Raw genomic sequence first — 20828 nt, 5'->3', positions numbered from 1 at the left:
CATTCCTAAGAGCAAAACACTGAAAACAACCAACTCTACATCATCAGCAAAAATATCATTAGACTGAGACATATAGGATGCTGTGCAGCAGTGGACATGAACAAACTATAGTGCATCAACATGAATGAGGCTCAAAGATGCAAAGTTCAGTGAAAGGGCCAGCTCACTGAAAAATGCATCCAGTATGAATCTAATTGTCTACCATTCCAATTACAGAAAACTAAGCAACATATTGTTAAGAGACATATTCATGTGTGGTTTAAAAAAAACTCTATGAAGCAAATGAGCTAATTATCAATACAAAATCCAAGATAATGGTCACCTGGAGGTCCAGGGACAGGATCTCCAGAGCGCCAATGAGGTAGTAGTAAAGTTCTATTTCTGAAACTGAGTAGATAGGTCCATGAATGTGCATTTTACTAGTATTATTTACTTTGCATGTGTACATTTCACATCCTATGTATATGATATATTTCATAATAATTTTTAAATTAATGGGCATAACCATATATATAAATTTTAAACATAACTAGTGTACTATACATAAGAATAATAAAACACATAAAAACAGACTCTTTTAAGGGATGGGGTAAAACAGAATAGACGTCCTTTAAGTTTGCCCAAAATTATGGTTCCAAAAAACACTTCTGTTATCAGTCTGTAGAAGTTTGGCTTCATGTCCTGAATATTTCTGTTTTTAATGTCTTGCTATTCATGATAGCTTCATGTTAGCTAATTTTCTCAAGACTACTATACACTCAGGGTAATGTATATTGTTAATGATAGTGGATGTATATTAATTTTTCTAACAGTCTTCCTTAGTAATTTTAAAACTTTTGGATAACTTGTTAGATTTTGTAACACTGTCACTATTATTACTTCATAATATGACGGATGAAGACCTAGTTCTAAGTGTAGGAGTAGTGTCAGCTCCTCCATTTACTTGCATTAGTCTTGGCATTTCATCCATTTGAGGATTCTTTGTAAGAATCTCTTGAAGCCCTTATGAGTCTCTCAAGAGTTCACTTAAACTTCTTAATATAATCTGTAAAGCTTCTCAACCAGGCTTACCAAAACTGTAACTGTTTCTGCTATGTACTTCTATATAACTACCCCAAAGTATTGGAACTTAAAACAATAATTGAGTATTACTATGATTAAATATTAAAATATTGTGAGTTGAGAATTTGGATAAGGCACAGTGGGAACAGCTAATCTCTGTTTCAGGATGTTTGGGACGTCAGCTGGGACAACTTGATTGTCTGGAAGAAGGAACAGTAGAGCCAACCAGGCATCTCTCTCTCTCCATACGGCTTCTCCATTTGGCCAGCTTGGGCTTCCTCAGAGCATGGTTGCCCTAAGGTTCTAAGAGTGCCATGCTGAAGCCATTAGTCTTTTTACAGGCTACACCCGTAACTGGCACAGTGTCACCTCCACCGTGTACTACTGGTCAAGTAAGTTACTAAGAATAACGTAGATTCGAGTGGGAGGGCAGCAAGATTCCACCCTCAGGAGTAGAATGGAATTTGCAGCCATATTTGGTCTTCCATACAAATATATCACCGAAAGGGAGTCACTGTAAACCCTCCTCACTGTAGAACTCCAAATCTTCCCCCAAAAGGGGGGCGTGAAGGTCTCATACATTGACCCACTAAGGAAACCAGTGTCAGTCAGTTATTAAACCCTAGCAAGTCTTGTTTCCTTTCGTTTTTGATAAAAATAAATACCATTAGAAATTCCTGCATCCCTGTGGGGGCACCCGCTCCGTTCTAAGTATAGGCAGGCATTATGGACGCTTGAAAGAGACAATGATCACACAGAACTGAAAGATGCGAATTGGTGATTTGCTATGGCTCCACAACCCATGCAGCTGGGTTGCAGAAATCTGAACATTTGAAGTAAATGCTCTCAATTGGCTTCCAAATGCCGGTCTCTTGTTTTCATCCCACAGTGGCCTGGCTCGAGTGCTGGACTGGCTGCTAGGTGCAGCTTTAGCAGTCCCGCTGCACACTCTGACAGGTGGATGGGTTACTTTCACGGAGCCAGAGGCCCCACAGCTGCTAATAGTAATTATACTTGTCAGCAATGCATTCCCCTCAGGAAACTCCTGCTGCTTCATTAGGGCTAATTGCCAATAGGCAGTGCAATTTCCTACAAGAGGAGGGGACATAAACCCACAGGGAGTTGACAGAACAGCTGTGTGAGCTCAGAGACGCCAGATGTGGCCATGTGCCATTAAAGTGTAGCTGAGGGCTGCTGAATTCATTCAACCCAGTCCTGGGAACAGAAGAAAATAATTTGGTAAGGCAGGCCAAACTAGTCTCCTACCAGCTTTTGTGAAAAATATGAACATACTTTGCTGGACATCCAACTTAAAAAAAAACTCTATATTCTGAAAATATATTTCTTACCTTATACAGGACAGTAAGTTTAAACAATTTCCCTATAACTGGTTTCATTAAATTACTATTTATGTACTTACTATGTGTCTAGATCTATGCCCACACTCAGGGTACAAGATGAGGTATTCTCTCTGGTGGGATTTAGATCATATACAGAGTCTTGTAAATTAAAGTAAGGACTTTGGTTTTCAATATGAAATGAAGAGTCACCAAAGAAGAGATGTGCCATGATCTGACATTTCAAACTGTCAGTCTGTTTACTATGTGGACAACAGACTACAAGGGAGCAAATGTAGGAGCAAGAACATGCATAGGGAGGCAACTACAATAAGCCAGCTGAGAGATGAGGGGGGCTCAGACCAGGGTGGTCATCGGGACGGAATGGGAAGTGAGAAGACTGTGGATGTATCTGGGAGGTAGAATCAACAGATTTCTTAATGGACTGAATGTGGAGTAAAAAAGAGAATATAGACAATTCTAAGGTTTGGGGCAAAAGTAACTCCCCAAAGGATGAAGTTGCCAACAGTTGAGATGAAAAAGCCATGAGTAGTGAAGTGGGAGTAAATCAGGAGTTCCATCTGGAGCAGTGATTGTGAGATGTCTGTGTGACATCCAAATGGAGATGTCCAATAAGCAGTTTGGATGTGTGTGTCTGGAGTTGAGGAGAGAGGTCTGGACTGCATATCAATTTTAGAGTCATTGATATATTCACAGTATTTGATTATTTAAAAACTAAATGAGTTTACCAAGGGAGTGAGTGTAGACAGAGGAAAGAAAATCACTGAAAACAGAGCTCCGGGACACTCCACCATTCAGAGAGCAGGGAGAAAAGGAGGTGCTGCCAAAAGAGACTGAGAAGAAACAACCAGGAAACTGAAGAGCACAGCATCTCAGAAGCCACATGAAGGAAGTGTGACTAATGGATGACGGATACTCAACTCTGGCTCCTAATGACAACAGGTCAGGCAACATGAAAACTGAGAGCTGACTAGAGGATTGGCATACAGGAAATTCACAATATTTAAAATTAATTTTTAGCAGTTTTCTCTGTCTTAGTCTTTTATATCAACAAAACTTATACAATGTTGATTTGGGAGAGAGTATGTCACCCCCTTACAGAGTAATCTAATTTTACTATTCTCCCCCACCTCAGATTTTTTTTAAAATGATAAATAATGAAAGTAGAAAGTAAAAGCCTCCTTTAATTAGGGTGAGAGTAATATATACTAGAGGTAAGAGATGTGTTGCATATAGTAGTTGAATAAGCAGAATGATCTACTTCTCCAGCTTCTGGTGTAAATTTGATCACATCTCCTGATACAGTTAAATTTCTTGCTATAGCCTCCACCTCTTAACATTTGCAGAATGTCTCTTAGTGCCTCCCTGACACTCCCATTTGTCTCAGAACCTTCAAGGCCTCCTTAATCCAAAGCTGAAATACTGCTTCCAAATGAGTATATAGTATAGTGGCTAAGGGCATGGATTCTCAAACTACGTTGCTTGCGTTTAAATCCTAGCTCTACCTCTGTATTAGTCAGCTATCACTAGGTTATGCTGCCTGACAAACAAATGTTAATTACAACAACAAATAGATATTTCTCCTGCATTTGACATGTGGGTGGCTATAGGTACCTGACTCTTGGTCATGGTGGTGTCTGTTCCATGTTCCTTTTTGACTGTGTGAGCAATCATGATTTGAGAAATACCTGTTCTGGTGGGAGACAAAAGAGACTAATCCAGACTATGCAAACACTTTTAGAGCTTCTGCTTGGATGTCACATCCATTCACATTCTTTGGCTAAAATCAGTCACACAGTATGGTTTCTACTATCAGTTCCTCCCTTTCCTGTATGAATGTGCTGCTCCACACATCAGAAAGTAGGGCCTATTTCTGATCCTCTTGAACCTGGACTGGTGTTGTGAACTTGCCTTGACCAATACAATGTGGCAGGAAGTGTCACTTTAAGATTTTCAAGCCCAAGTCTTAAGAAGGCTGGCAGCTTTCATCTCCTCTGTCTTAGGACCCAGCTGGCATGCCAGAAGGAATTCCAGACTGGACTAGAGAATAAACAGATTCCATGTGAAGGAAGGTTCTGAAGGATGAGAGGCCATCCTGGACATTCCAGTCTCAGCTAGAGCCCAGTTGATGTGGGTGCATGAAGAGACCTCAAGTAAGACCAGCAGAAGAAGCTCTAGCTGAGCCCCAGCAAAACCACAGAATCATGAGAAATAATAAAGTGGTGTTTTAAGCCACTAACTTTTGGGGTAGTTTTTCAAGAACATATGAGTATAGTGCATTGGTCAAGTCCTAAATCAGTGGAGCAGGGAAGTATACTTCTCCTGTGAGGTATGTGGAGATGAAAGTGAATATTTTTTAACAGTAGTACAATTTAGCACAGTCCTTCGGTAACATGGTTAACCACTTCAGCACCCTGTGTCTCACCTGCTGATCTGGAAATGGGAGTGATTTTTTCACTTTTTTTTAATTATTTAAGTATAGTCAATTACAATGTGTCAATTTCTGATGTACAGCATAATGTTTCAGTCATACATATGTATGCATATATTTATTTTCATATTCTTTTTCATTATAGGTTACTACAAGATATTAAATATAGTTCCCTGAGCTATATAGTATGAACTTGTTTATCTTGGAGCTGATTTTTAATGTAACCATCTCATTAGATTATTGTGAGGGTTAAATAAATAAAGGTATGTGACACTCAGATTTGGAACAAAATGTTAGATATTTTCTGTTCAGTCCCCCTAGTAGGCCTCTCTTTCTTGCTGGTATTGATGTGTGGTACCCATAAAGTGTCATTTGCAAGCTGTGATCCTTACCCTAGTGCAGATCTCTGCAGACCACGGCTATTCCTCAGGAAGGACAGTACCACTCTAGCTGATGATTTAAGTCTAACCAGGTTCACATACATATGCTCAGTTATTGTCTCCAAAGCACCTTTTTTCAGAAAAGACCTTCAGCCTAGACCACACAAACGCTGTGTCATAAATAGTCCCTCATCCACCCACACATAGGGCCTGCTATTGGACCCAATCACCCACCATCAAAACTTCTTTTCTTGTAGTGGTGAATCCCTTCAGGGTCTCTAGTGTCCTTCCCAGTGACAAAACTCCACCAGGACCATTTCAAAACATGAAAGAAGACAGAGGTCACAGTCTCTTTTCTCCCAGAAGATTCTTTGGTCCCTTAGGACATTTACCCATCTCCTCCCCAGAAAGAGCTCTGTGTTGTACCAAGTATTGGGAAAGAGAAGAGTTTTTGCCAGGACCTAAAATGATAATAGTAGTTATTATTTGATAGGGAAATTTCAACTGTTTTTTTTTCTTTTTTTCTCTTTCTCCTTCTCTCAGAGTATTTTGTGTAGTTTTTTTGATCTCTGAGAATGTATTATTTATAACCAGAAAACAATAAATCAAAGGAGAAAAAAATGTGATACCTTAAAAAAATCCCCCCAGTGGCGTCTCAGTATTTAAACATGCAACTCCATTTAATTATGCAAATTTAAGGTTGTTTAACAAATTCCCTGGAATTCATGACATGTTAAGTTGATGTTGGAGTCCTGACCTCCTGAATTAGAAGAAAGCCATTTTTTTTCAACAAACATTTCTAAGAATCTCCAGGGATGCTTATCAGCATCTTTGAATCCATCTTGATAGTTCCCTGTATTTTACATGCAGAACAGTCTTCCCTTTCAGTGCTCAGGCCCTGGGCAGAAGAGAGCCATTTGTATAGACTCCTGGTTCCTTCCTCTGTGAAGATTTGTCCTTAACTACAGAGAGCTGTTTTTTTTTTTAAGTTTTTTTTTGGCAGGGGGTGATTAGGTTTATTTTTTTTAATGGAGGTACTGGGGATTGAACCCAGGACCTTGCACATACTAAGCATAAGCGCTAACACTTGAGCTATACCCTCCCCTCTACAGCAAGCTGCTTTAAAATGTAGGTTTTATTATTATTCAGGTAGTATATGATAAGACAAACAAATCAAGAGATGATTACCACTGAAAAGATAATCTGTTACTCACAGATCCCAAGAGGAGGGGACACAACAGAAAAGAACCAGCGTTGATCAGGAGGCAGAGGGAGTGAGGGGGAAATGTGGAGAGAAGCCTTTCTCCTGATTTCCACGGAAAGGAAAATCAAGACAGGATAAGCAGGTGTAGAACTGGCTAGTTTGAATGCTTTCTGCAGGCTCTGCAGTGGAGGGGCTGTGCTGAGTTAGCCGATACGTGGCCCTGGGGTGACTAGGGCAGGGAGATATTGGCCTGGAGTATAAGAGCCAGAGGAGATGGGGGAAGTATGGGCTCTGGACTGGTTAGTTTGCGTATGAAAGTCTGTTTGCTATCTTCAGGAATTAGCTGACTCTGGGAGGAACAATCCCTCCCTGATCACCTGTCATCGAGGTCCAAGATGCCAAAGCACCAAGAATAGAGAAAATAAGAAACTATAGTTAATACATGAGCCTTTGTTGGGACCATCCTGATGCCTTAGACAAGTTTCTACATCCCTGAAAGTCAGTGGGGGTTGGGGAGAGGTACTGCCCAATTCTGCCCATGGAAAGCACAAGCCCTCAAGGCTCTCAGGTCAGAGAGCCCCATTCCACACGTTGCTCTTTTTTTTTTTTTTCAAGAAATCTATTTCTTTTTCTGAATTAAGAACTGAATTTATACTACTATTATGGCATTTCTAAGCATCTTTTTGTCATTTCTTGTTCCTCTTTCTGTTTCCTCCACTAGATTCTGATTTCCCAAAGGCAGGAGCAGTGACTTCCTATTCACCTTTGCATCTCTAGATGCACACAGTACTAATTAATACTTAGATACTGGTTAAATAATTTAATTTATAAATTAATTCAGGAAATGGGACATCTGGGGAAAATATATAAGTACAGGAGTATAATCCTCTCTCCACTGTTTATGATCCCTGAAATTTTACCAACTAGATTTAAAACAGGAGAAAACTGTTTCATAAAATTAGTGCTGACTCCCTTCCCTGGACCAGGACTAATTTTTTTTTAAACAACTTTTTATCAATAGACAACTTACATACCATAAAGTTCACACATTTAAAGTGCCCTGGGGAGTGGGGTGGGGTATAGCTCAGTGGTAGAATGCTGTGTTTAGCACGCACAAGGTCCTGGGTTCAATCCCCAGTACCACCGTTCAAAAAATAAATAAATCAATAAACAAACAAACAAACCCAATTAATTCCTCCCCCCAAAAAATAATAAAGTGTACTGATTCAAAAGTTTTTAGTGTATTCAGAGTTGCACACCAATCACCATAAGCATTCCTAGAGATTCTCAGAAGCATTTGGTAGAAAAAACCTAGATCTTCTTCCAATTCAGTAGGTCAGGCCTCCAACATCAACTTGGCATGTCATGGAGTACAGGGAATTTGATAAGCAATCTTAAGTTTGCACAATTAAAGAGAGCTGCATGTTTAAACACTGAGATATTACGGGGGGGGGAGGGATTTTTTTTTTAAGCCCTCACACTTTTTTCTCCTTTGATTTATTGTATTCTAGATATAAATAATACATTCTCAAAAGCTACACAAAGTACTCTGAGGAAGAAAGAAAGAGGAGAAAAAACAGGTGAAATTTACCTATCAAATAATAACTAGTTATCACTGTAGGTCCTGGCAAAAAGCTCCTCAACCCTTGGCACAACACAGAGCTGTTTCTGGGGAAGAGATGGGTAAGTATCCTCAGGGGACAAGAATCTCCTGGGAGAAACGAGACTGTGACTTCTGACTCACTCCTTTCGTGGCCTGAAATGGTCCCAGTGGAAGCTTTTCAGTGGGAAGGACTGCATTTTAGGAAAAATAGAGAGCAAGGAAGGTGCACTGGAGGAACGCTAGTGAGAGAAATCTAGAACAAGAGAAGTCAAAGAGATGATTTACATTTATCTCCCACAAATGTTGTGGGAAAGCTTTGGGAAAATAGGTTTCAAAACAGGCAATGTATGAACTGAAATGCTCATACATTACTGGTGAGAATGTAAAATGATGCACCCCTATGGAAGAAAGTCTGATGGTTCTTCAATAGGCTAAACACAGAATTACCAAATCATATAGCACAGGGAACTATATTCAATAGCTTGTAATAGCCTACAATGAAAAAGAATATATATATATAACTGAATCACTATGCTGTACACCAGAAACTAACACATTGTAAATCAACTATACTTCAGTTTAAAAAAAAAGATTATCAAATGACCCAACAATTGCACACCTAGGTATATACCTCCAAAGAACTGAAAACAGGTTTTCAAACAAAAACTGGTAGATGAAAGTTGATACAACACTATTCACACTAGCCAAAAGGTAGAAACAACCCAAACAAATGGGCATTTCATATAAAGGGAATGGTACACTATGTGGTCTTTTATGACTGGTTTCTTTCATTTACGATAATAGTTTCAAGGTCCATTCATGTTGTGGCGTGCATCAGAGCTTCACGGCTTTTCACGGCCAGATAATATTCCATTGTGTGTATACTACATTTTGTTTATCCATTCACCTCTTGATGGTCATTTCAGTTTTTTCCACCTTTTGGCTAAACAAAATTCATATGAAATGTCCAGAATCAGCAAGTCCATAGAGACAGAAGGCAGATTAGTGATTGCCAGGGACTGAGGGGTAAAGGAGCCAGTTGAAAGGGGGTGATTACTAATGAGTACAAGGTTTTTCTTTTGGAGTGATAAAAATGTTCTAAAATTAGATTTATGGTACTTTTATGGGGAAAATATATATATAAAATCTTTACTTCTCCTGTACTAGATCTCTCTTACTAACCCTCCTCTAATGCGTCTTCCTTCCCCTCTCTTCTTTCTAAAATACAGTCAGAGAAGTGTTTAAATGAAAGGAGAAGGGAGAAAGAAAGGAAAATAGAAGCCAAGGAATGCTGGAGCAAGGACCACAGCAACAACCCCTCCTGCCCACTGTGATGCCATACTCAGTTTGGGTTCCTCTGAAAGAAGGGCATGAGACAGGGGTGCAGGTCATTTATTTGGGAAGCGATCACAGAATTTAGGAGTGAAGGTTAAGGGAGAGTGAAATGGGGAGAAGAAGTAACCAGAGTAAGATGGTTTGTTTTTTATTAATTCAGCTTACAGGGACTTAATTCCACCAAGACCACTGAATAGCCTATTAAAGACATTCTAGAACCGTCCACCTGACAAGCTGGAGTATTTATCCATGGACTCACATTCCCCCTTGCTTGAGGATGGCCCACAGGGACTGGGACCATGGGCAGTGTTCAGCGTGGGTTCGGCGTGTTCCCAGTATTGGACAAGGCCTGTGGCAAAAGCCCACATACTATAGGATTCTTTTGACAATATTTTTCCTGAAGTATAACATATATACAGGAGAAGGCACAGAAGTAAGAAGACACAGTGATGAGTTCTGACAAATGCATACGCCCCTGGAGACCCAACTCATGTGAGATATGGGACGCTTCCCTTATCCCAAAAAGTCCATGGTGCTGCCCTCTCTGTAGCCAATCCCTGTCCGCACCCCCACCCCAATTCCCACGCCGGTCAACCACTGCTCTGACTTCTATCACCAGGGGTTAGTTTTGGCTGTTTCCGAACTGCACATAGATCAAATCATACAGTATGTACTCTTGATTCTGGCTTCTTTTGCTCAACAAAACATTCTTGAGATTCACTCACAATGTTGCATGACTGACAACTTGTTCGTTTTCATTGCTGAGAAGTTTTCCATTGTATGAATACACCACAATTTGTTTATCCACTCTCCTACTGATGGAGATTTGCATTGTTGTCAGTTTCTGCCTATTATGAGGAAAACTTACGCAAGTTCTCGTATAATCTTTCATGGACATTATTATAAATTTCCCATTTTTTTAAAAGTCTCTTTGCCTTGTAGAGCTATCTCATTATATAATCTCTCTCTTTGCTTCATAAATCTTAGTACAAGGTGGAAAAGGAGCCAGAAAGAAGCAAAGGAGAAGAGCAGGCTCTGCTTCATTCCCCTGAAGGCCCACCACATGTGTTAGAGGGAATACACTTAATACATGTATTGAATGTTGCTGTATAAAAAGTAGTCAGAATACTTCTTTAAAAAATATTCCCTTCATTATAAAAAAAAAAATACGAGCAAAAGATATCCCTAGCTTCTGCTATACCTTTAACACTATATTATACACTACAGGTATACAGGGCTTTCAGTTTCTACTTTATTTCTATAAAATTTGAATTTCTTATGAGTAAGCATTATTTTATCATCAGAAAAACAGTATTTTTTAAGCCCATTCAATGTGGGTCGGTCTCTAAGAACATGTCTCCTCTCCCTCAAAATCACCATTATGATAGAATTTAATGATATCAAATACTATATATATGAACATACCTATTATGTATATATGTATGTTACATTTATACATAATATGTATGTATGAATATAGAGAAACATATTAAAAGTTTAACAGAAAATATCTTGAACAGCCTAGAGCTGAGAATAAAGCATCAAATTATGGTCCCATTACCCTCTCCCACAAGAAGCAGCTAAAATATACCCAAATAAGATTAGCATAATAAGAAAAGTACAAACAGCAAAGAGATTTAAATGTAAGGATCAAAATATGTTTTTATTCATCAGATGAAATCAGAGAAACTGAAGTAAAGACCATTAAAGATCCAACCGGCTTCTCAGCAGGCATTTTGCTCCCGGGTGTTCTCTTAGCCCCAGCTGGCCTTCCAGGTGGTCCAGTGGGCCTCATCGTGAATCCCCTCCAGGCCTAGGCTCTTCTTACAACTGCCCTGAAAGTCTTTTCCTTCCCTTTAAGTCTCCGCTGCTACAGTCTCCTAGCTTTGCTGCCTCCACCAAACCCTCTAGTTCCTGTGCCCCAAGCCCTAACTTCTCTTGACTGCCAAGTTTATTACTTATTAACCCCCCTGGGAGACACTTAAAGACACTCCTTCTCCCTGCAGGAAACTGGTGCATTTCAGCAGCAGCCTTCCAGAGGCATCTCCCCTATCTCAGTGGTCTAACCTAAAATGCTAGCTTAAGTGGTGGGGGTTCTAGGCCCTCTAGGAAGAAGGTGTTTATAGCAGAGCTCTTTAAGGGCCAAGCAGAGCTTCCAATGACAGCATGCAGACGACCACCTCCTCTGTTTATGGCTTGTCCTGCCGCCACTATTTACCCTCAAGGATGGAGATTCTAAAGCAGAAAATCATGAATAGCAATTTTTTAGCTGCCGCTGGCACACAGCTGAGAATTGACTTGGTTCTCACCATGGAGCCAGGATGTGTCATGCTTGGAAAAGCTATTGCAGCAGTGGGGTGATCTCATTAAAATCATAAAATAAACCAAAGCAATCAACACTGCATCCTTGGAAAGCTGGAAATAAGGCAGGAGCTCAGAAACTGCTGGTAGGCAAAAAGTTCCTTTTTCATGTGGGGGAGAAAAGATTTCAGCTCCTATCCTTATGCTTGGGTATCTGAATTCACACATATCTGCCTAATCACACACCTTGCTTCTCTGGCACTTATATGCACAAACTAATCAGCCTGGATACATTAAAAAGTTGGCATCACTTAGCAAGTTTCATCTTTGGTATATACCCAACAGAAAAGCTTATGTATTTTCATGAAGAGACATGCGCACGGTTTTTCATAGCAGTGCTAGTCAGAATAGCCTCAGACTGGAAACCACAAAACAATCAATAGTAGAATGGATAAATAAGATGGCAATGAGAACTAATAATCTTCAACTTTACACATAATACAGTTGGATCCCACAGGGATAATACTGAGTGAAAGAAGCCAGGTCCAAGAGTACAAACTGTAGGATGCCAGTCACATAAAGCATGCAAATGTTAGCTGAGCATGCTGTTAGGAGTCAAGATAGTGGTTACCCCTGGAGGCATGTGGTGACTATGCAGGAGGCATGAAGGAGTTTCTGACGTGCTGGACATGCTCTGTTTTCTGACCTAGGTGCTGGTTTCCTGGGTGTGATCAGTTTCTGAGACCTCACTGAGTTGTACACTTATGCTCTATGCCCCTTTCTGTATGTATATTATAAGTTAATCAGAACTCATTTGACAGGCATCAAGTTTCAATTAAGCAAGATGAATAAACTCTGGAGAGCTGCTGTTTAACATAGTCCTTATAGTCAACAATAATGTGTCATACATTTAAACACTTGTTAAGAGAGTAGATCTCATGTTAAGGGTTCTTACCACAATAAAATAAAAAATTTTAATCATTAGGGAAAAAACCCTCATCATGAGACTGTGACAGAAGCCTAATGACTGTAAATTGCAGTGAAGGAAATCTAGAGGAGTAGAGGCCAATGGTTAAGTGCTATAAGGCTGTATTTTGTAGCTAATATTTATTAAGGAAAGAACTTCAAAAAGCAGAGAAAAGGAAGTGAGAAAGTGTGTCAAGTTTCAGTATGTCCCTTCTTGGAGAAGCCAGAACACATCAATGCAAAAAAAAAGTCTCACACCAACAGATTTGACTAGCAGAAAGGTCACATGTCAATGCAAGAGGTAACTAGCCCATGGAATTTCTTCCCTCCACTAAGTCATAAACAATATTGTTATGTTCTTATTCTAAGAAGTAATATGAGTTTTAAAGCAAATTCTTTCCCTTGTTTCTCATGTGGATAACTCTCTGGCTCCAAATCCTCAGACTGGAATAGGACAATGTACCTATTGCTGAACACCCAGACACTCAACTTTCCGGTCCAGACACGCTCAGGTGAGAGTTCTCAAATACGAGAGATAAAAGAGACAGGTCGAGCGCTCGGAGTCATAAATGTCTGTCTAAGACAATTGCACATCATTGTATGTACATGAGAAGATACTTACATGCTCAAGAGAAAAATCTTTGAGGAAACTGTAACAAAGATGATGAGACTCTACTGAGTTCATTTTTCCTCCAAGAAACAAAGAACTCCTTGGGGATAAATTGGGTACTTTAGTAGCCCCCCATTTTGACACTCAAGGTCCCTTTCCTAAAGCATTGTTTCTCATAGCTTAGGGTGCTACAAATCCCAGAGACCTTGCTAAAATGCAGATTCCAATTTGTGGGTCTGGGCTGGGGCCTGACATACTGCATTTCTAACAAACTCCCAAGCGATGCTGATGTTGCTGGTTTGAGGACCACACTTTGAGTGGTACAGTCCTAAAACAGGGATTTGTGATCATAGGAGATGACAGAATATCTGATTGACTCCTCTTATTGATATTTTCAGGGTTTTTTTTTTTTTTTAGTATACACTAATAGTCTCTGGAAGATACAAAGACACTATCAACAGTGATGGTGGGGGTGGACACTGATTGACGGAGGACGTAAGTATTTCCTGTATACTATCTGTATTTTGTGATTCATGAGCAGATGTGAAGGTATACCCAGTCCAGAAATTAAATAAATTCACAAGAAAAAAACAGGGAGGAAAAAAAACAAGAATTCATCTATTATATCTGGTTTGCCCACCAGTATAATCTGTCTCAACATTCTGATTCATTCCTTAACGTGGTCAGCAAAGCCAGATCCACTGTGAGGAGACATAATTAGTATCCAGGAAGCGCTAGCCTCGATCACAAGAGTCCCTCATCTTGTCCTGCAGGAACTGACAGTGAGCCCTGTCACTGAGATCTGGGGTGGCTTCAGTGACTAATAACTGATGGAAGGCTGCATTTTTCAATGCAAGCACGTATCTAGGATATAATTCATCAACAAGATAAAGAAGCCTGTTAAGGTTACAGCTCCTTCCAAGTCGCGGCTTTTCCAGCATTAAGCACAATCAAAGCAAAGTTGCTAGGATCAGGAAGAGGACTAACATGTACACATCACCAAAGTCTGAGCAGGCAAATGTAAATTTCGGAGAGAGAACGATCTGTCCTTTAAATGAACAACAGATTTTCAAATACATTTTCAGACACTGATTTATTGAATTTATGATTTGTTCCTAAATAGAAAAATATTTTAAAACATGTATATAATTGTAGGAAATTTATTGGTAAACTTTTTAATGAAGTATGATATACAAAGAGAAGTGCACAAATCATAAGTGTCTAGATCAATGAAATTTCACAAAGTGAACACACTCAAGAAAAAGAATCAAGAAACAAAACATTGTCAGAATCCAAGAAAGCACCTATTATGCCCCCTTCCAGTCACTAACCCCCACCCTTAAGATAACCTCTATTTTGACCTCTAATAGCATAGTACTTTTGTCTGCTTTTAAGCATTACAAGATGGAATCACACACTGTTGTACCTGTAAGATTTTAATTAGCACCTTCATGATACCCTTTTCCAATCAGTGAATTGTACATCTTTGTCTCTATTCTCAGAAAAGGTGGCCGTGAGTATCTGGCTGATTAAGTCACTGATCAAAGTACATCCCTAAACTGCTGTGTTTTTTTTTCCAAAAGAGTTGCACGAGAGAACATTGCCCCCAAATTACAATACCTCTCTATAAAAGGACACATCCCGGGACAGCGTCTATCTCCATTCTCTTTCCAAGTCACCAGTTTTAAATTACCAAGTGACCCAGAGGCCCTGCAGATTCCAGGTCTGCATTTCTCTTCAGACTCAGGAAAAAGAGTGGAGAGGATAAATCTTCAACCTGTCAGCAAACCAAGGAACAACAATATCCCTGCTAACCTCGTTAGGAAGAAATTCCATTTTCTAATACTCTGGGGAGATGAGAAGATGCAGCCCCTAAAATTAGATTATCTGCTCTGCTGGTGTTAAGATGGGGCAAGACCAGGGGCGACTTCATTTTGGATTTAGCAGGTGACTAAATGGGATGCCTGAGGGATGTCTTTTGGGTGAGGACACGCTGGGCAGGGGAGATATATAAAGTGGCACAAAGAAGACTTCAGAAGAAAATGCTATAAAGGCAATTGATGAAGTTGTTGACAGAATGGAGACTTGGAGATCTAGTTTTGTGATATGGATGTCAGGAATCAGTGCTATTTATGATCATACAGAGGATATTGGATACCAAAAGGAGAGCCGCATCTTTACTTTCTCATTTTTTCCCTCAGAAAATCTCTCTGGCTGAAGTCTACCTCACTTCATGTCAAACCCAGCAAGACTAAAGGGGTAATAATAGCCATGGGGAAGGATTTGAAGAACAAGAGCCCATTTTATCACGGCAGAAGAGATGAAAGCTTCATTCTTGGTCCAGAAGACAATTGTTCTGGCTCTAGAAAGTAAGGATTTAATACAAAATGTTTACCCAATGTAAAGTCCTTTTATAACATCCATATGTATGTTACAGAGCTTGACATCTTGATTAAGCAACACATCCCATTTTATTTTAGGTCATCATAACCTGTTGGTGGTGGCACGGGGTCATAAAAGGAAGCTGCTGCAACTGTGAAGCTTCCAGTCAGCAGACATTCATAGGGCATCTATTTTACAGTTGGTACAGATTGAAGTACATTCCCTGGTCTTAGGGAACTCACCATCAGGGTAGGAGATGAGCATCCCCTGGGAGTTTCTTAGAAATGCAGAATCTCGAGCCACACCCCGCTCCTGAATCAAAATCTGCGTTGGAATAAGACTCCCAAGTGGTTTATACCCATATTTAAGTTGCAGGAGATTTGAACTTAAATGACACTCCAGCTCAGTTATTCTCAATCCTTGCTGCATATTAGAACACTCCGGAGACTTTGCAAAGTCCTTGTTCTCAGTGGAGCAGTAAATCACAGGAAGACCTGGGGTCAGAGCATTTCAGGTACAGAGAATAGCCAGGGCAAAGGCCACGAGGTGGGAACAATCTTGGTGTATTCCAGGGACAACAAGCAGGGCTGACTGATGGAGAGACTGGTGGGAGTTGAGGTCAGCCAGAAAGACCATTCCAAAGTGACTTTCAGGCCATTGGAACCAGAATGGATTTTATTTGATGGGAATTCACTGATGGGCTTTAAAAAGGGGATAGTCTGTAAGCATTCAGTACCAAAAGATACTTAAGCCCTGAGCTAAATGGCGATGTTATTTGAATAGTGGGTTTTTTGACTCCCTTATTCCCTTACCCCATTAAATAAGAAAAAAAACCTTGCAAAACTGAGAGCAGTTAGTCTATTAATGCAGTACAGAAATCAAAATTTTGTTAGGATAACAGAATTCACAGAGGAAAAGGAATTAAGTAAACCCACAGGTTGAAGTCCTTGCCTGCTGTTACAAGATCAGTGACAGAGAGAGGCCCCTTCTGTGGCTTATTCACAAGGGAACATAGTAGATGGGACCCTCTCCCCAGGCTGCTTCTTGGGCTACTCCCTCTCCCACCTCCAGCAATCCCTCTACGAAGTCCCTTTTTGCCAGACCCCTGATAGAAGTCACTGAATACCAGTTAGGCAAACTCTGAGTAAAATCTGTGTGCATGACTCTTGTCCTCATCCTGAAATGGGCCTGCCTCCCTTCTCCCTCGAAATCACAACGCCGGGTCGGGGGATGACAGTGCAAAGTCAAAAGAAGTGAGGGCTGGAGAAGGACGTGGAGCAAAGTCTAGGAGGTAAGTCTCAAAGACTGTTAAATCCAGCAAAGACGGTAGATACCATCCAACCCAGTTCCCCCACTTCATAGATTTGGAAACTGAGACCCAGAAAAGTGAAGTTATTTTTTTTTAATCAGGATGTAGAGCTAATTGGTGGCTGAATCTAGACTAGCCCTGGCCCTCAATAAAAATGCCCATCCTCTGACAAATGCCAAACCCCTTTATCATGAGTACCGTTAGCCTCCAGAGAGCCTGGCACCATCCCACTCCCTTAGCCTATAGCATGGTTGTATGTCCTTGTCCCTATCCTTGGAGCTTCTGTGACTATCCCAAAGATTCTCCCTAGAGTCAGGAGAAGTCTAGGAAACATACATAACTGTCAGAGGATCTTTAGAGGCTGTGGAGTACAAAGAACTCTCAACTGGTGGGGAAGTTCCAAGGACTGTCCCCAACTTCATGGACCTGAGCCATTCCAGCAGATCAGCAGGAAACCCAAAGGAATCAGAATTTCTAAGACCCTTCACACAAGTGGCTGCCACCACAAGAAGGTCCCCTAGGACTCTGCATAGTCCCTTGTTACCTGGGTACCCCATCAACAAGCCCTAGCAATCAGCATGCAGCCCATCAGCCTTCAGTGGACTTGCATGTAATGGCCCCTAAGTCAGGCCCATTCTGGGCAAAAAGCAGTGTGACTGGACTCCCACGGCAGGAACTATTTAGGGTCCATTACCTCAGCATCTTTTCTTTTGCTGCATAACAAGCCACCAAAATTTAATGACTTGAAATAAGCATTTATTAATTCTGATTCTGGCAGTCAGCTGAGAGGTTCCACTGGTCTGGGCTGCCTAGGACAGTCTCACTCACCTGTCTGGTAGTTGGCAGGGTGGTTGGTCTAAGGGGCCACAGCTGAGATGGCTCATTTCTGCTTCATGGAGTCCAGTTGGCAAGCCTGGGCTTCTTCACATGGTGGACTCAGGGCTGCAAAGAGCACCAAGAGAGGGCAAACTCCAAAGGGCAGGGGCTATGGAAGATTCTGCTTATATCATACCCGTCACTGTCCTATGGTCAAGTCCAGGTTTAAGAGATGGGAAAATAGACCCTGTCTCTTGATGGGAGGAGCAGTAAAGTTAATTTGCAGAGGGCATACAGACAGAGACGGGAGGAATTTGTACTTTTTTTTGCAATCAACCACACTGTGTTACACGAAATGCTCTCTAGGAGCACTTTGTCCAGAGTCCTTCAAACATAAAACTCCCTCCTTGCCCCACGAAAAACACAGTGCTTCTCTTCCTTGCTTCCTGCAGGCACTTGCTTTACCTCTTAAGTAACTGGGTCCCACAGAGATGTCGCAATATTCCAACATGATAAAATTCCAATAAAAATAGCTAGTTTTCCATATTACCTAGTGATTTATCGATTTCATATACGCACTAGTTGTTTTTATTCTCCGGGTCATTCATGCATACAACAAGAAAAAAAATTTAAATGTATTTGTTTCTCCATTACAGTTTTTTTTACAGGACAGTTTTACTCAGAGAGCCTGCTTGTGGGCAGGGGCGTTCTGCCCAATAGCAACACTACAAATTCTATTTAGCAAATATACCTGCTATAAGACAGCAGCAGACTAAATTAGAAATATAATGCTTGGCTGGTTGTTTACTGCTTGTATTGTGTATTTTTCGCACATCATCGTGTGGATGTTTAAAGGTCAGGATTGCATTTACACTTGAGTTGTCTAAAATAAGAAAGCCATAACCAGGAAATTCAACAATATATTTTCTTGTGCTTACTCTATTTTCTCTCTGGCCAAGTCCTCAAGTAATCGGAAAACACACAGCCTTGCGTGCATTCTGGGGTATGGGAGTGACATGGTGCCAAGGAGGCTGCAACTTTTTTTGATGTTGCAAGTTGTTGAGAACCAAAAGGTTCTCATTGGCACTGGTCACATTTAATATATTTAAATTTGGAAAGCCCTAACATTGGTATCCTTCTTGTTGCATAGGTCTAGAATTTTATTAAATAGCTCAGTCAAATGTAGCCCATTTACTCCAGTCATAAAGAGAACAGAGAAAAACAACCGGGGATCTGTTCCAAATGCTAATCTCTCATAAGTAGCTCTCCAAGCAATACATGAATGTACTCTTCTATCAAAAGCATCCATGAGATGTATTAGCAGGTCATCTGTAGGTCCCCTTATGTGTGTGCATGGAGCGAAGTGTGTGTATCTGCACAGTAGAATTTTTTTTTCTTCAGGTGTAAAATTACATGAAGTTCTACCCTCTTTCTAAACATGTCTTCTTTCTGGGTTTAGATATGTCCTTTATGATGTAACATAAGGATTAGCCAAACTTTTCCCATAAAGGGCCAGATAATAAATGGATTTAGGCTTTTCAGGCCATATGGTCTCTCACAACTAAACTCTGCCATTGTAGCATGAAAGCCATCATAGACCATCTGTAAACATGGGTGTGGCTGTGTCCCAACAGAACTTTATTTATGGACACTGAATTCTTCCTGCAATTTTCACACATCATGAAATATCATTCTTTTAAAAACTGCTTGCAACCAGGCATATACAAATGTCAAAACCCCTCTTAGAAGTTTATAGACCCCTGACCTAGGACACTAATTAATGGAGCAATCATCTGACAAAGGAAGCAGAGTCCAGGCGTGAGCTCTCCAATGCCTTTTTGGCATCTCTCTTTTCTTTCTGAATACATTTCTCTATGAGAGCTCATTTCTTAAAAATGTTAAGCAACTCTGCTTTTATATATAACCGAAGGGAAAAATGGCTTCTTTGTGCCTCTGTATCTTTCCAAGTAAAGATAAAAGCCATTTGATAGCAAATTAGTCTTCTTTTTCTTTGCACATAATTTTGTGAGTTTAGGTCTTTCCTTTTCCTTATTTATTCTTTACAAAGCTTCAGATTTCTTTGTCTGAGTGACGTGACAATGATCTGTGAATTGGCAACACGAGTAACAAATCACTAAGTTGTGGAACAAAACTCATTCTGATAATGGCAGCTTATTTCTCTATCCCAGAATCAGCAAATTCCATCCTTCAATACCTTCCATTATGCATTGTGGTTCTAGCCCTATATTGTCTTTGATTATAGTATATCATAAAGACCTGTGTTCAATCTGATCCTTTTTGATTTTCCAATTTAGATCTTAAGAAGTGAATAAAATCAATGTCAGCATTTTGACAGCCGTAGTCCTTCAGACTTTGTTCCGCATTTTTTATAATGCACGTTGCTCTATACTCTGGTGATACATAAAGAATGTTTTGCAGTGTTTGCATTTATCTCATTGGAGTGAATGTTTCCATCTGATACAGAGGAGGCTGGATGCCTCCATGTCCAGGTAAAATTGCTCCACAGTTCATCTTGTTCTGGATGGATTAAGTGGGTCTGATGAATCTTTTCATGTTACTTTGCCATCTGATGCCTTACGACTTCTTTGGTAAAAAATACTGGATTTATTTAGCAGAAGCTTTAACTTTTTAAGTGGCTCTTTGAATACTAAACCTATTTGATTTTCTTTCCATAGTCAAGGTGATGTGACATCAATCTATTCTGAGTGGCTGAAGGCTCCCCTTGAGGCACTTCTGCTCAGGTATTATTCACATACTCCTTCGTTCCTGTGTTACCACGAAAAAACTTGCGTGAATGCATATTTTCAGTGTAAGCCTTTTCCTTCTTCAGGTTAACCATGAATTCAGTTCAATTCAGTGATTGTTAGGGACTTACTAGGTGCTGAGTTTGGTGCCAGATATTGTGAAAGGTACAAATGTGAGTTCATGCCCAACGTCAAGGCATTTACAATTGTCCTGAGAAAGAAGAGCCCAAACACCAATAACTACTAAATGGAATAGCATATGCAGACTGGGTTTTAGATGGAGGGCTTTAGATAATGGAGACGTTA

This window comes from Camelus ferus, chromosome X (genome assembly GCF_009834535.1).
Source record: "Camelus ferus isolate YT-003-E chromosome X, BCGSAC_Cfer_1.0, whole genome shotgun sequence".
NCBI classification, from domain to species: domain Eukaryota; kingdom Metazoa; phylum Chordata; class Mammalia; order Artiodactyla; family Camelidae; genus Camelus; species Camelus ferus.
The sequence above is the reverse complement of the archived record's forward strand: the minus strand, read 5'-3'. Positions refer to the sequence as shown.